Raw genomic sequence first — 13,776 nt, 5'->3', positions numbered from 1 at the left:
GTGAGTGTGAGGATGATGAGGGGCCGGCTCCTGCCGGGGCGAGGCTGTTTTAGGGGGAGGCTTTGCCTCAGCTCCGTTTTGCATGGAGCTGCTGAGTGGAGGGGTTTATGGGGCGCTCCCGGCGCTGTCTCATGGAAGGACTGCGGGAGCTTCCCACAGGGTCGGGGGCACCACCTGGATCCGCGCTTGGGTACGTGGAGCATCGCTTAAAGGAGGCGCCGAGGGACGAATCTTTGTGCCGGGGAGCAGCAGCCGAACAGGTGAGCACGTGTGGGTTTGGAGCGGGGACTTTTCTCCTTCCCCTTTGCAATTTCATCTTGCCAGTCCCTCCCCGGTTCCCCAGGAACAAAAATGGAGCTTGCGAGGACAAAAGGGATTAAGGAGAAGGAAGCAGCTCCTCTTCTCTTATTGTCTGCATTTGACCTGAGGGGATCCCTCTTGACTTGTGGTTTTAAGGGTGTTGATTGCAGGAAAAGCTGCCTTTTCCAGGCTGTTCGGGGTATCCCGGGGGTGACAGGGAATCCCTGCGTTCTATTCTAAGGGGAATGGGAAAAGTATTCTTGTGGCATTATGGGTTTGATTTGAAGGCAGCCACCCCATTTGCACCACCCTCGGGTTTAAATGGCGGGGGCAGCCCTGGTGTCCCTCCTTTTCAAGGGTTTGAATGGAGGTCGAAATCGCCCTTTCCCATCAGTCGAAGGCTTTCATTTGGGGAGCGCCCCTACTTTTCTGCTCTCCTAGGGGGTGAAATTTTAGGGGAGAACACATTTCTTTGCCCTTGTTGAAGTGAGGTGCGCTCCGTCTGCGGTTTCGGGGCTGGCTTGCGGGAAGCCGCAGCTCCGGCAGCGTTTGCAGGGCTGCAATGGGGCTGTGCCGCTGCATTGGAGGGCGCTGCCCGTGCCCGCGGCCCGGCCCGGAACGTTCCCGCTCGGGAGCGCTGCTGGCACGGCCCGGACAGCTGCCGGGGCGCACGGGGGATTCGGCGCGGCCGGGCCGGCCGAGGGCGGCAGTGGCGGAGCCGCGCCGGTGCGAGCCGAGCGGAGCCGGGCCGGGCCGGCCAAGGGCGGCAGAGGCGGCGCGGGCGCTGCTGCGCCGGCCCGGGCGGTGCCGGCCGCTCCGTCCGCTCCGGGCGCGGGGCTCGGGCGCCGCCGGTAGCCCCGGGCCCGGTGCCGGCCCCGCCGGGCAGGGGCAGCGGGCGGGGCTCCCCGGGACGGCGCCGGCCCCGCGTGCCGGAGCAGCCGCCGCAGGAGCCGCTTTCCTGCCGGGAGCCGCGCTCCGTCCGGGGCCGGCAGCGAGCGCGGGGTTCGGCCGCTCAAAGTTCGGCGGTGCCGTGGCTCGGAGGCGCTTTGGAGGCGTTGATGGCATCGCTGGGTTCGGTTTGCAGCGGGTGTCCGCTAAGGGATACGGTGTTCTTCCTGAGTGGGCACGGTTCTCGGTGCCGGTAGGGATGATAATGGTTTGTTTTGGATTGAGTTTTGTAGTCGGATATATATTTTTTTGCCGGGGTATTATGTTTAGAAGGGCGCGCAATGTTTTTTACGGGTCGTAGCGCGAAGCAGCGGTTCGCATTTTAATTCTGTTGCGGTGGCTTTTATTAGCGTGAGTGTGTAGTGTTTGTTTTGGGGGGCTTGGGGAAGCGTCCTGTCCTTCATAGCAGCGGGTTTTTAATCTCGATAATTGCATGTGTGTTTATCGTCTTCCAGGGCTTTTATTTGTTTGGTTTGTTTGATTGTAGTGTATGTTTTATGGTTACGGGTAATTTGGGGGACATTGTTTATGGTTACGTTTGTCTTTAGTCTTTGTGTTTGTTTCTAGGTGGTATTTTTATTTTGATAGCTTGAGGCACTATGGGTTTATTCAGTTGGGAATAAGTTTTTTGTTGCAGATTTCAGTTTATTTGGTTTTTGGTATTATTCTTGTTGTTGCTTTCTTTATTTTCTTTTTTTGTTGTTGTTGTTGTTGTCTTTTAATGTATTTGCGTATTGTTTATCAGGGTTTTTTTTGGGTATTTATATGGTGGGTTTTTAAAGTATTTATTTATTTGGGTAGTTAATTTCTTAGTTTTTAGTGGTTGAGATGTTTTTCCTGAACTAATTTTGTTAATTAGTTCAGGTTTTAAAGTTATTTTTACAGAGGATTGTTTATTCCTTGAGTTAGTGTAGAGGTAGAATTTTGTTGTTTTTTATTTTTTTTTAGTAACGTCGTTCAGGGTGAGTGGCACTGTCTTGAGTTTAGTAGATTGGTTTGACTTTTTTTTAGTACTTTTTGTAATTTGCTGTGTGTGTTTCTATAGGATTTTCTTTTATTTTGGTTCCATTTTTCTGTCGTGATGAGAATTGTTATTGAAAAGAGTGTTCTTTGTTTTTTCGCTGACACTTGTTTGGCTGTTGGAGGTATCTTGATGTTTTTGGAAGATATTGGTGGGAATTTGATGCTGTTTGTTCTGTCATTTCATTTAGGAATTGGATTTTAAATATACAATTATGACTCTAACTGTATTGAAACAAAAGAAATAGATGTGTAGCAATGGGAATGAGCCAATTTTATTTTTATATATTCGGTCAATTTCTAAAATTTAACATGTAACATGAGTCATTATATGTTACAATAAGTTATTCTAATTTTAATAGAGTATTGTGTATGTTTATAGATATATGAATAGAGAATATAAATGTAAATACAACCCAAACAAAAATACAAATATATAAATGTATTGCAACTATATGCAGATATATAAAAAATTAATAATAAATTGTAAATATAAAATAACATAAATTGATACAATATATAATACAAGTGATACTGCATATATTTTATGAAAAATATTATAGGAAATGGATATAAAATAGATATAAATACGGATGTGATATATCTATCTATCTATCTATCTCTATCTATCATTTGTTGTATATTATGATAAATACAAATATAAAAAAACATTTAGGTAGTTTAAAATAATGGATGGTTTTGTTTTTTCTTTGCCAAAGCAGGGGTTTTCGTGTAAAAATTACAAATACAAATAATATAAAGGTAGAAATATGAGTATAGAAATATATCATAAACACGTTAAAGATTTATATAAAAATTAGAAATATAAGGAAAAATAAGTTGTAGCAGTAGATATGGTAAATAATTTAAAAAATATTTCCCGTATATTTTTTGAATAAGGTGCATATTATATATAGTTATTAATATAATACATCAATATAAACGATAAATATATATAAAATGTCAACTATCTATAAGAAGGAATAAAAGCTCTGTGTCACGTGCAGCAGTAGAAAATTTCAGGCTCCCAGGGAATAAATAGTTTTCTTTAAATCATTTTCGTTTTGGATTTTTTTTTTTTACTCCCGGGTAGCCTGAAAGTTTCTACTGCTGCTTTTTTATTCTAAAGGTGGAAAGGAAAACCAAGATCAGAAATACAAGAAAGGGGAAGGGGAAGGGAAGGAAGGGAAGCAGGAGAGGAAGAGGGAAGGGAAGTGGTGAAAAACAGGGTGAAAAAAGTAAAAAGAGTTGGAGGGAAAAAGAGAGGGCATCCGGGAAGAGCGGTGCTGCCTCAGGTCCTTCCCCGCCCTGGGGCGAAGGAGCCGTTTGATGCCCGGGAGGGAGTGCAGGTCCCGGTGGCTCCCGGGGGACGGAGCGGTGGCTGTCAGCCCGAGACTCCAACTCCCGGCAGGCCGTGCTGCCGGCGCGGCGTGTGACGCAACGGCTATCGCGGCACATGAGTGGCTGTCAGCCCGAGACTCCAACTCCCGGCAGGCCCTGCTGCTGGCGCGGCGTGTGACGCAACGGGCGACGCGGCCCGGCATTTTTCTCTAAATCGGCAGTAAATACAGCTGAGTAAAATTAGCTTGGTTTTCTTCCTTCTTTTGTAACTGAACTGTTTTTATTAAAAATCCTATTTGAATATGTAGAAAAAGTGGGGATGTCCTGTAATATATCGTAGCTTTTCTTGTTTACAGGGTACTGAGAAAATACGTCTCCGTTAGAGTACCGCGGAAAGGTTCTCAGTGCGCTCTCTATCAAGGTATGTATTTACAAATAAGTGATCCCTTTAGATATTTGCCTGTGTACCTTTTCCTGTAATTCAGAGCTTGCGTTCTGTGGGTTTTATGATAAACCTGTAAAACATGTAAAAATGGTTTTGCAAGTCTTAAACCTTGAAGGCAGCAATAAGTGGATTTAGAGCCTGTTCTTGACCAGACAAAGGGAAAAAGTGTGACTTTGATGCTGAACTTGTCATTTTTCATTTGACTTGTCTTGAATGATTTAGGAATAGAGAGAACTAGAAAAAGAGAGAAATAGAATTGGTTCTTGAGCACTCCTCAACTGCTCACCATGATCCAGTGTAGAGCCAAAGGGAAGGGTGATGGAACAGAGCTCTGAGCTTTGGAAGGAAATAAATTTAAACCTGACCTCCTCACAGAGTCTCACTAACTTCTTTTGTTTTAAAATACAAAATACGATTAGGAAGTGTTGGAAGTTAGTGTTTTGGGAAAGAAACAGAACATTCCATTTCACAGAGGCTCTGGGAACGATTCATGTTGTAAGTGCTGTCACTGCAATCAGTTAGTGGTTCAGCCTTGAAACGTGCACTTGGCCTTCTATAAAGCACTGTTTTGTTTGCCTTTCAGTGCTATGAGTCTTGATAAATTGGAGAAGAGCCCAAGAGAAATTTTTCATCCCTTGATATAAAAGGTAGGAAGTGACTTTTTTTGGTTTGGTTCTTTTTCTTTATTATTTTCTGGAAATAAAAGTAATTAAGTATAGGTACTACTGGTTTGTTTCTTCCAGTAGCAGGTGATAACAATAGCAGTAGTACTAGTAAAAATAATAATAGAAATAATAATAATAGTAATGTAATACTACGTAAACTGTCTTTATCCATTGAACTGGCCATTTCAAATCAAAACTTCTAAACACAAATCAAACCATCATCCTTGTAGAATCTTTCACAGCAGCGGGCTAAAGATCCTGGTTTTGTTGACAGGATTTATTGGTTCTGGAAGAACAAGAGGGAAGTACAAGCCTAACTACTTCTAGCTCACAGGCCCGTCCAGTGAACCCAGGTTTGTGTTTTGGTGGGCTTGTGATGACTTTGAAATCAATTGCTCATTCCAGTAAAAAAAATTCATGTTTTTTTGAACGTGACAGCAGAAATAACTTTAGGCACCAACTGAATAATAATAGATCACCAGTTTAAGTTAAAAATTCATGCTATACTATCAAAATTTAAAGGTAAATTATTATGTATTAGGTGATGGTATAAAGTGTATGTTCTAATGTGTAATGCAAAGATACATACGTACCTGAAAGTCCTTAGCGGAAACAAATTTTTATGTCTGCTGTTTGATTGTTTACCATACGATATTTGGTTTCATTTCCCAGGGACCGGTGAATTTTAACTTTGGAGTCCCCTATGCTAAGGATGCTCAGCTTACAGGTGATGAAATGTTCAGTAATGGTGAGTTTTTCACCTTCTCTTTAATTGCTATGCTGATCTGAATAAGAAAAAAAAACAAAAGCAAGAGGAAACAAAAAGGATGGTTTATTATTTTTTACGCTGTTATGTTTGTTTCCTCAGTATTTGCTGCAGCTCTGCTTACCCAAGCTTTGGGTTCCTTCTGTCCCACTGGGAGTTGCCCAGTTTGGTTGCATCTGGTGAAATTCACCCTGAGACCTTACAGAACTAGCTCCAACTACGTGAGAGCCATTTGCAGTTCTCTCCAGACACCTGGAGAATGGGTGACGTTTCTGAGGATCCGGCGAGCGTGCTTCTATCAAAACTCAGTCTGTGAAATTCCTGGGGAAAACCCTTCTGTGTCCTGAAGGGTTCAAACTCTGGTGAGGATCCAGTTATCAGGGGCTCACCTGGATGGTTCCAGCTCCCAAAGTTAACACTTCTACTCTTGCCCTGTAGTTTACATCTATTGTATTTTTGTTATTTTGCAACATTTTTTGTCTTTGCAAAATATTGTGCATTTCACTCTTTGGAACCTCTCAGATGGTTCTTTGGTGCAGCACCACCCCAGGGGACACTTGGCTGCTGTCCTGAAGGGTTTGGTCGCTAGAATTGTGAATCCTGGAGAGTTTGTGAGTCTTCTGTCCCCAGGGAGGTGTCGTGCTTTGTTTACTTTTGTTCTGTTGGTTAGGCGCTGCTTCTCGTTGCAAGTATGAATTTCAAACTGCCCTGTTCTTATTTTAACTGTTTTCCTGGTTCTCTCTGTCCGGCAGGGAAAGACTCTCGTATCCTTGTCGTCGGGCTCGGTGCTGTCCAAGAAGATACAGAGACTAAAAAAATCATAAGAAGCAAAATATGACTGCAGGGAAAAGAAGCTGGAGAGAACAGAAGGTGATGTTGTTATCCTTACCCTGTATTAGAAACATCCGCTGTGCTTTGATGCTGGCAGCTGCCAGGGGCTTGTTAGCTCTTTGTAGGCAGGTGTAGGTGTTCACTTGTAGGTTTTTTCTCTGGACAAGGCAATTCAAACTTTGCTAAGCTTATATTTGCAGATTGCTCTCTAGCACAGTCCAGCATGACATTTTTGAATGTTGTAAAAATACCATGTTACTTGGAAATTGCTAATGAAGAGAAGCTTTAGGGGAAAATAAGATTTCAGGGTTGGAAGATGTGAGAAGAATTTTGTGGGGACGTTAGACTGAAGTAAAGCACACTTGAAGCTGGACTGGCACGCTGGCAGGTCCCATATTAAACAGTAGTGCTGAGATTAGCCTGGGGGTTGCCCATTGTTTCTGTAGAAATCAATGTTTCCTGGTCTTGAGAGGGAAGCTGCTTTGAAAAGCTGGAAGGTGCAGCATGCTGACAATCCCCGTGCTTTGGATTAAAAGTAGATTTCAGAAGGGTCCTAAGCTTTTGTCTTTTCCTTGAAGTTGATGTAATCCTATCGAGGAGTTTTTAGTTCTGTGTTGCCATGTCATCCATCAGAGCCCTGTTGTACTAATCTTCATACAAGTACAAAACAAAAAATCAGACCCTGTCCCAAGCACTTAGAGGCCAGAACACGATTTCCTCGGGCTGCCATTTGTGTGCCATCGGTACTCACCACGAATTGAGCCCTCTGGCTCTGACAGAGCCCCTGGATGCTGACGGAAGGGGGCTGGTCACAGACCCTGGAGGTGCCTGTCCCCCAGGGTGGGAGAGGACGAGGCAGTGTGGCCTGCAGGGAGGGTCTGGTCCCCAGAGAGCAGCCGGCGACTGCCCGGGGCTGCGGGTGCACCCTCGGGGTGGACGCCTGCCCTCAGGTTTCCCTCTGGGCACCCGGGGAGGGAACCAGGTCCATCCGTGTGGCAGCTGCAGGGCCTGCAGGCTCTGGGCCCTGGAGCCGAGTGAGCCTGAGCTGCTGCATGCTTGCTGTGAGCTTTGGGGTGAGCGTGCATCACTGCAGGCCTGGGATGGATTGAAATGCGCTGAGGAAAGCAGAGGGAGGGAGGGAGGGAGGGAAATGCTCTGTTAACATGTGCCAATTCTTCTGTCAGACTCATCACGGCGGGACAGCGTGAGGACTGAAAGTGTAAGAAGATGTGGAGGGAAACAGAGAATCTGACAGGAGCAGCGAACGCACGAGTGCAGGAATTTTGCTTTTTGCTTGGATGTAAACTCAGGAGTTGAGAGGAATTTGGGAGTGAGAAGGGACATTTCAGAAGGAGAAGAAGAAAAAGAGGTTGTTGTTGTTGTTACAGTCCTGGCAAAATCTTTTGTTCTAGCTAATAAAAGAAGTTAGTTTAAAAAACAAAAAGGAAAAAATGTAGTGTTTTTTTTTTCCTTCACTATGATATTCATTGGTGGTATATGGTGTGTTGTTTTATTTCTTGGTATTATTAACTCTGTGTAAATTGTTTTTTGAGTGAAGCTGACTTTCTGGATGGGTTGGTTTGTATTTGAGGCAGGATTAATTTCAGTAGGGTTCTTTCATAGATTTCTGATGGGTATTACTGGGATTTTGGTTTTGTTTACTGTATGTATAAACCTAGAGCTTTGGTAGGGCCAGCTGGGCTGCTGGAGTTTTGGGTGTGAATTTATTAGATGGCTTTTGTTAGATGCAGTTTTTAATTTTTGAAATGTTTTTCAATGTAGTGGTTTTAAGGTGGTTTTTAAGAATTCATTGTATTGCTTTATCTTGTTTGTAGTTGGTGTATGATAAGGGATGTGGTGTGAGTTCTTGAACATTATGGTTTTGGTGTTCCTAAGTTCTGATTTCTTTGTGGTTCAATATTTTTTTTTATTTTTATTTTTTGGGACAGGGGCATTTATATGGTGGGTTTTTATAGGCAATATGTTTTTTAATTTAGGTAGTGATATTTTTTAATATTTTAATAGTTTAGGTTTTTTATTTTCATGGTTTTAATTATTTTTTTTAATTTTTTGAAATAACTTTTATAGATTACATGTTATTATTTGTGCATTAACATAAAGGTAGAGCTTTGGGGACTTTTTTTAGTAATGTTTAGGGTCAGTTGTGCAGTTTTGAGTCTAGTGCGTTGGTTTGATTTAATTTTTAATGGGTGTTTGTTTTTATTAGCAGTTGTGTCATTTTCAAGGTGTGTTTGAGTTTTTTGGGGTTTTTGAGATACTGGTTTAGGAGGAAGTTTATGATGAGCATGTGCGGAGGTTTTGGGCTACTTTATAGTGGGATCTAAAATTTATTTACAGTTAGGTTTATTTGAGTTTTTATTAGGGTTCAGTGACGTTGTGGGATATTTGTTCCGTTAGTAACAGAAATAGGTTTTGTTTTGCTGTGCTGCGATGGGATGGGCGTGTGCTGCGTGCCGGTGCTGACAAAGGTACAGTATTGTTGTGGCTCTGGTGCGTCGGGTTAATGAACTGACATGGTTTAATGTAGAGATGAAAATAGAAATAAATATACATTTAAAAATAAATATAACATTAGAGTGGTAAACATAAATATAGATAACAGATACATACATAAAACTATAATACATGGTATATAATTGTAACATATTATCATATAGGTAAATGATAGTCTATTTTATATATATATATATATACACAAAGATATATAAATATAGATTGTAAATATAAAAATATTTAAATAGAGTTAAAGTAAATTGGGTGGTTTTATTAGGTTATAGGCTGGGGTTTTTAAATGATAGCAATAAAATATAAATTCAGATATACAAATATATATAGAAATACAAATATCTATACATATTTAATTTAAAGAAATATAAGTAAGAAAATATATATAATACAGAAAATATATATCTATGATTATATTAGAAGGTATTCTCTCTAATATATATAATATCTATTAATAAAAGTAAATAAAAATATTCATATCAATATCATTATAATTTTGAAAAATAAATTTACTTCCTAAATTTTAAATCTGGTTCAAATAAAGGGGTGTCCTTGGTTTTTATTTGGTTAGAGACAGGAGTTTTATTTTAAATAATATAAGCAATATAGAAATGTGGATCTTAAGATAGAAATATATAATAAATATATAAAGAGAAATTGCTAAACTATGAATAGAAATTTAAATATAAATATATGTAAGTAATATGAAGAGTTGTAGCATAGAATATAAATAACATTATATGGCATTATAAATTATAAATGGGAATATAAATATAAAAATATGGAAATATAGTTTAAGAGAAAGGGAATGTTTTGACTTCTATTTAAGTAGAGGCAGGGTTTTTATTTTGAATATTGCAAGTGTTCCAGAAGTAAAAATCTTGACGCAGAAATATTTAATCAATATAAAAAATATGAATATAAATATATAAAAAATATAAATACCTACTCACATCGCAGGTAATATAGAATATAAATTTATTTATAACTTGACATTGGTAAAGATAAGTTTATAAGTAAGCAATATACATTAATATACATTATAAATACAAATATGAATATAAAAATTGAACATGAGGATAAAATCTATTTAAATATTGTTTAAAACAAAGGGTTGGGTTTTTTTTATTCTTGTGTTAGAGGCAGGGTTTTTATTTTAAATAATATGAATGTAGATATTATTGTTATATATTTCTAAATATTGAGATATACAATTAAGATATAAATATATATATAAACACAAAATATAAATAAATACAAATAATAGGAAGAGATGTAATGAAGAATACAAATAACAGTATACATAAGTATACATTTTAAATGTAAATGTGAATATGAACCTGAAAAATAGAATTTAAAAGATATTTAAGTACAGTTTTGAAGAAAGGGGTTCTTTTTGGCTTTAATGTGGATGGAGGCAAAGGTTTTATTTTAAATAATCCAAGTGTTACCGAAGTAAAAATCGTAACAGAAATGTATACTTACTATGTGAAAATATTTATAAAAATATACAAATAAATTTAAGTTTTAGGGATATATGCAATATGGAATAGAAATGTATTTATAAAAAGAAATGTATAAATGGACAGTGTACATCAATATACGTTGTAAATAGAAATGTGAATATTAATATGAAAAAATATTTTTAAAAATATTTAAATATTTTTTTTAATAATTTTTTTTGTGTTGTGTTTTGTTTTGTTTTGTCTTTTATCCTATTAGATTAGAGGCAGACGGTTTTTTTCCCTCTTCCCGGTTGTTTTGGGGCATTTATTTCAGAGCAGTTTTCGGCGGGGGTCGCCCCTGTTCTTTTTTGCCGCCTTCGCTGCCGCAGCCCCGAGGCGCGCTGCGCCCCCGGCTGGGGCGGGCGGCAGTGCTGCCGCCTTGTGGGCAGAGCGCGGTACTGCAGCCGTGCAGCTAGAGGCGGCCAGCTTGGGAGTGGCGCGTGGGCGATGTCGCGGAGTTTTGTTTGACCTTCTCAGCATGGCGGCGAAAAGGGCGGGGAAGTGGAGGACCGTGTGGGTGTTTAACTGCACTGCCTGCGCGGAATACCGACGTCATGGCGGCCCCGACGGATTTTTCTGTGGCGTTTCATGTGTACCCGAGACATGCTGTGGGCTCAGGGGCTCCGCGGGCGGGCGTATTTTGGCGGGTTTGTGAGAGGCATCTGGGTAAACGCCTCGCTGTGCCGGGGTCCTCTCACGTCCGCTTTCCCGCCCTGAGGGAGCCGAGCCGGGCCGAATAGTTCCGAAGAGCCGAAGAGTCGAGTGTGGCCGGAAAGAGCCGAGTTTCCCCGAAGAGCCGAGTGTGGCCGGAAAGAGCCGAGTTTCCCCGAAGAGCCGAGTGTGGCCGGAAAGAGCCGAGTTTCCCCGAAGAGCCGAGTGTGGCCGGAAAAAGCCGAGTTTACACCAAGAGCCGATCATAGCCGACTGGAACCGATAGCCGTGTGTAGCCGACTTGAGCCGCATTTACACAATGTGCCGAATATGACCAAGTTTAGCCAACTGTGCCAAGTTCGGCCGAAGAGCCGAACTTAAACGAGTTTAGACCAAGAGCCGAACCAAGCCGAATTCAGCCGAGTTTCATTAAACAGAACCGAACGACGCCGCAGCGCTGTGCCTGCAGTGCACTGGTGCAGACGGCAGGGAGCGCTGTATAGAGTAAGTATAAAATACCAACTATCTATAAGAAGAAATAAAAGCTCTATATCACGTGCAGCAGTAGAAAATTTCAGGCTCCCAGGGAATAAACAGTTTTCTTTAAATCATTTTTGTTTTGGAGTTTTTTTAATCCCAGGTAGCCTGAAAGTTACTATTGCTGCTTTTTTCTTCTAAAGCTAGAAAGGAAAACTAAGATTAGAAATACAGGGAAAGAAAGAAAGAAGGGAGGAAGGAAAGGAGAAAGGAAGGGAGGGAAGGAAGGGAAGGAAAGGAAGGAAGGGAGGGAAGGAAGGGAAGGAAGGGAAGGAAGGAAGGGAAGGAAGGAAGAAAGAAAGAAAGAAAGAAAGAAAGAAAGACAGACAAAGAAAGAAAGAAAGAAAACAAACCAGGAGGGCAAGGAGAAACCTAGGGGGAAAAAAAAGAAAAGAAAAAAAACCCAACAAAAAACAAACCCACAGAAAAAAACCTCGAGATGGGCAGGAAAACCACCCCCCTTCCGCAAAAAAAACCCCAAGATGGGCAAGAAAAAGCCCAGAATATAACCTCAAGATGGGCAAGAAAAATCCCTGAAAACAGACCAGGGAAAAAACCCAAGATGGGCAAGAAAAAAAAATCAGAACAAAAAACCAAGATGGCAAAGAAAAACCCAGAAGGAAAAGAAAAAAAAAAAAAACAAAACAGAAAAAAAAAACCCAAGGGGTGCAAGGAAAAACCAGAAAAAACACCAAAATGGGCAAGAAGAAACAAAGAAAAAACCCAAGAAATGCCAGAAAAAAATCAAGGAAAAAGGGAGTAAAGGCCCCAAGAAACAAGGCAAGAAAGAGAGGCAATAAAGGCCACAAAAACTCAAGACAAAAAAAACCAAAAACAAGGCATGCCAGAAAAAGGTACGAAAATGGTTCTGCCAGGTGCGATCAAGGTGAGCGGGTTCAGTTTCAGGTCCAGGAGATGAACAAGTGTCAGATTAGCTTGGGGCACTGCTGTGCAATGCAGCTGTGACAGGATTTATGTTTAAATATAGTTTAAATAAATTGGGGATTGTTTGGCTTTTATTGGGGTATGGGCTGGAGATTTCATAAAAAATATAAAACTAGAAATGCAAATATATCATATATATGTCGATATCAATAAATATTTAATACATAAAAATATAAGTAAAAGAAATATATTGTGTCAAAAGAACGTATCTATTATTATATAAAAAGGTATTCTCTCCAATATATATAATATCTATAAATATAACAAATGAAAATTACAAATATAGATGTGAATAGAATTATGACAAACAAAATTATTTTTAAACTTTTAAATGTGTTTTAAAGAAAGGGGTGTCTTTGCTTTTTATTTCGTTAGAGGCAGGGGTTTTATTTTAAATAATATAAGTACTATAGAAATGTAAATCGACATACGGAAATATATAATAAATATATAGAGATATAAAGATATAATACCAAACTATGAAGAGAAATAGAAATAGAAATCTATGTAAAGTAACATGAAGAGAGGTATATATAATATAATTTTTATTATACAGTAATATAAATTCTAAATATACATGCGACTATAAATATGAAAAATATATGATGGGGGCTCGGAGCACCCCAGGTGTGAGTGTGAGGATGATGAGGGCTCGGAGCAGCCCAGGTGTGAGCTGTGACGATGATGAGGGCTCGGAGCAGCCCAGGTGTGAGCTGTGACGATGATGGGGGCTCGGAGCAGCCCAGGTGTGAGTGTGAGGATGATGGGGGCTTGGAGCAGCCCAGGTGTGAGTGTGAGGATGATGAGGGGCCGGCTCCTGCCAGGGCGAGGCTGTTTTAGGTGGAGGCTTTGCCTCAGCTCCCTTTTGCACGGAGCTGCTGAGTGGAGGGGTTTATGGGGCGCTCCCGGCGCTGTCTCATGGAAGGACTGCGGGAGCTTCCCACAGGGTCGGGGGCACCACCTGGATCCGCGCTTGGGTACGTGGAGCATCGCTTAAAGGAGGCGCCGAGGGACGAATCTTTGTGCCGGGGAGCAGCAGCCGAACAGGTGAGCACGTGTGGGTTTGGAGCGGGGACTTTTCTCCTTCCCCTTTCCAATTTCATCTTGCCAGTCCCTCCCCGGATCCCCAGGAACAAAAGTGGAGCTTATGAGGACAAAAGGGATTAAGGAGAAGGAAGCAGCTCCTCTTCTCTTATTGTCTGTGTTTGAACTGAGGGGATCCCTCTTCACTTGTGGTTTTAAGGGTGTTGATTGCAGGAAAAGCTGCCTTTTCCAGGCTGTTCGGGGTATCCCGGG

The 13,776-nt window shown here is 41.0% G+C and overlaps 1 long non-coding RNA gene across 2 annotated transcripts; it reads left to right on the top strand.

Moving 5' to 3' along the window:
* Positions 1 to 1,317: 1,317 nt before the first annotated feature.
* LOC134421729 (uncharacterized) lies at positions 1,318 to 9,145 on the top strand. 2 transcript variants are annotated; one of them, XR_010028672.1, is made up of 8 exons: positions 1,318 to 1,441; positions 3,966 to 4,030; positions 4,638 to 4,701; positions 4,994 to 5,072; positions 5,392 to 5,467; positions 5,588 to 5,847; positions 6,238 to 6,355; positions 7,501 to 9,137. It is a non-coding gene; the product is annotated as an uncharacterized LOC134421729 (long non-coding RNA). The 2 variants fall into 2 exon arrangements; XR_010028671.1 differs by having other exon boundaries at positions 5,588 to 6,355; positions 7,501 to 9,145.
* The last annotated feature ends 4,631 nt before the right edge of the window (positions 9,146 to 13,776 follow it).

This window comes from Melospiza melodia, chromosome 9 (genome assembly GCF_035770615.1).
Source record: "Melospiza melodia melodia isolate bMelMel2 chromosome 9, bMelMel2.pri, whole genome shotgun sequence".
In the NCBI taxonomy this organism is placed as follows: domain Eukaryota; kingdom Metazoa; phylum Chordata; class Aves; order Passeriformes; family Passerellidae; genus Melospiza; species Melospiza melodia.
The sequence above is the reverse complement of the archived record's forward strand: the minus strand, read 5'-3'. Positions and strand labels throughout refer to the sequence as shown.